We start from the raw sequence: 3,360 nt of genomic DNA, 5'->3' as shown, positions 1-3,360 counted from the left end.
CCACATGCCGCGGAGTGGCTGGGCCCGTGAGCCATGGCCGCTGAGCCTGCACGTCTGGAGCCTGTGCTCTGCAATGGGAGAGGCCACAACAGTGAGAGGCCCGCATACCACAAAAAAAAAAAAAAAAAAGAGAGATGTTCTAGCTAACAACCTCCCCCCTCAATGTGTTAAACCGTTTTCCATAAGGAAGTTACTGAGCTCACTGTTCACTACAGATCCATCCTAATGCTTATGAGGGCCCGTTTGTTAGAGCTTGGGTCAGGGACCCAGTGGAGCATCCAGCTGCAGCCTGATGTGGCTTGGTTTCAAATATATTAATGAATGAGTGACTTGACCTCACCTTATGAACACTAAAGCACTGCACTTGTGTTGGCTGCTGGAAATTTCGGAACAATTAATAGCAATAGTGTATGTATGCACATAATTAATCCTCACAACGATTCCCATGAAAGAATGCCTGTCTTTATCCCCATTATGCAGATGGGAAAGGGAAACCCAGAGAGGTTAATAACTTGTGTAAGTGGAATAACCAGTCTTTGCAGGTGGGCAATCTGACTCCAGGGTCCTCAATCTTCATTTACTCTAAATGTAAATGGATTAAATACTCCAATCAAAAGACACAGAGTGGCTGATAGGTTACTAAAAAAATCCATTTATATGCTGCCTACAAGAGACTCACTTCAAATTTAAAGACACACTCAGACTGAAAGTGAGGGCATGGAAAAAGGTATTCCATGCAAATGGAAACAAAAAGAAAGCTGAGGTATCATACTTAACATCAGACAAATAAACTTCACCCTCTTGCCTCCTTCCCCGTGTGCATCTTGAATGTGGTCACAACTTTTGCTATTTGATTTTCATTTTATTGCATCATCCTCATTTTTGTTTCTATCTTATCTTTCATATTCCTTGCATGTTAGTTTATTAATTTAAAAATATTTTTGCATTACATCCATTTTTGTAAGCTTCTTAAGGGAGAGATTTAAATAAAATAGGCACATACATGTAGACAAGTAGGTAAGCATTTTTCCTTGATAGTCTTGCTGCTAAAATGGTGACAGCTGTGTTGGATGATGTGTCTAAGAGATATTCAGCTGATGGAAAACTATATCCGAGCATTGCTCATTAATGGCTCTGGAACTGGCCACCACCCATGTGGATGACTGGAATTCTACTTGGGTGCCTTATTGAAAACTCAAACTTGTAAGTCTAAAACTATTATTTCTATTTAATCTCCCATTAACAGCTCTTATTCTTGACTCTTCTACTTTTGCTAATGGTGTCATCAATTTCAGATCCCTAAACTGGAAAACTGAGATTCAGACAGTCCCCTCCATCTTGCTTCCTCAGCTCCCAAGTCCATCTCCCACGGACGTGCTTCTCCCATTCACCTCTTTCTTTATTTCCTTTGTTTCTTTATTTTCATTGTTTATATGGTGACCACTGCTTGTCTGAAAGCAGGAAGTTCACTAAATAATTGCCAGCACTTTTGAGTCAGACAAAGTTGGGTCCAGCCCCAGGCTCCACAATCATCAGCTGCATGGCCTTGGCTGAGTCACTTAACTTCTCCGGGGCTCAGTTTCCTCATCTGTGAATTGAAACAATAACTACCAGTCTCACAGGGTTGTGGTTAAGATGAAATGAATTCATATGGGCAACACATTCTGCCTGCATCCCTGAGACTCAGGTTTTATTTCGTTTCCTTCATGATAGGTTAGAGAAGCACATCACTCTGCTTGACATGAAAAGCTTCTAGGAGGAAAATGTTAGCAAGAATTGCTTTATGCCCTAGTTTAGTGCTTCCCCCCGCTTTCCACACACTGAGCAACCTACATTGATGAATGGCTTCAACAACAATCTAAGTGTCTGAAATGTTAAGTATCTTTGAGGTTCTCAGTGTGTATAGCGAAGAGTGATGGTTCTTCCTTCAGTGTTTGTTTCCTATTAGTAGCATTAAAGTAGGAGGGCATTTCTCTCTCCATTTACCCTACATCACGATAGCTTTGGTGTTTGTGCAAAAATACACAGCACTGAGATATTGCTTTTCATTTCAGCAGAAACCAAAACTATTTTCTACTTTTGCCAGTAAAGGAAACTATGGTTTTGAGTTTCAACATATGCTTTAGTTACTAAGAAACTGGCAGCAGAAGATCTGAGAATGATTCCTTACTTCTTCCCTGATCAACTTGGTGGAGTGTCCTAAAGTTTCACCAAAATTCATATGAGGAAGCCTAATCCCCAGTGTGATGGTATTAGGAGGTGGAGCTTTGGGGAAGTAATTAGGTCACATGGGTGGAGCCCTCATGAATGGGATTCGTGCCCTTATAAGAAGAGACAGGAGAGAGCTGCTTCCTCTCTCTCTGCTCTCCATCTGCACCGAATGAGGACACAGAGAGAAGATGACTGTCTGCAAACCAGAAAGAGGGCCCTCACCAGAAGTCAAATCTGCAGACCTGATCTCAGACTCCCCAGCTTCCAGAACTGTGAGAAATAAATGTTGCTTGTGACCCAGTCTATGGTAATTTCTTATAGCAGCCCAGCTGAGACACCGCTAATATCCCCAGGCTTACCTAGCATTGGAGTTGCTGTTTGCATACATGACTTTTTCCAGACTATAAACTCTGGAGGGCAGTTACAGAGGGGCAGTCATTAACAAGTAATTGGCACTTGCCCCAATGGGTAAAGAAAACCTATGCTGGTTGACCTACTAGCTAAATAAAATCCCAAACAGTCAAATTAGGCAGCTCCTAACTCAGGCAGAGACAGAACCGTTAGCCTGACTCAGTGAATGTGGATGGGCAATGTTTATTGCTCATTGTTCTGTCGGTCAGCTCGGTTTTGCTAATAAACTGAGTAAGTGTAGGAATCTCATAGATGGGTCACTTGGAGCCTGGGATCTTATTTGGGGGATGGAGGGAGAAGAATGATGGAGAAATCCTAGTGCTAGCCACAGCGGTTATGTCTATGGGGCCAACTCAGCAGGAAACAGAGTGAGAGGTAGTGCTTACAAACTAGTAACTACCCTTAGCCCACAACCTGCTATCAAATTTGTTCTGATACAATAAATAAATAAAATAAAAAACTCATTTAAAATAAATAATTTAGGGCTTCCCTGGTGGCGCAGTGGTTGAGAGTCCGCCTGCTGATGCAGGGGATGTGGGTTCGTGCCCCGGTCCAGGAAGATCCCACATGTCGCGGAGCAGCTGGGCCCGTGAGCCATGGCCGCTGAGCCTGTGCTCCGCGACGGGAGAGGCCACAACGGTGAGAGGCCCGCGTAACGCAAAAAAAATAAATAAATAAAATAAAACAAAATAACTTAACTTTTTAAAATAAAAATAATTAAAAAGAGAGCAATAATAC

Source organism: Delphinapterus leucas, chromosome 3 (genome assembly GCF_059928025.1).
Source record: "Delphinapterus leucas isolate spDelLeu-1000000601 "Yukka" chromosome 3, BTC_Dleu_Yukka2, whole genome shotgun sequence".
In the NCBI taxonomy this organism is placed as follows: Eukaryota; Metazoa; Chordata; class Mammalia; order Artiodactyla; family Monodontidae; genus Delphinapterus; species Delphinapterus leucas.
This window is presented reverse-complemented; position numbering follows the sequence as displayed.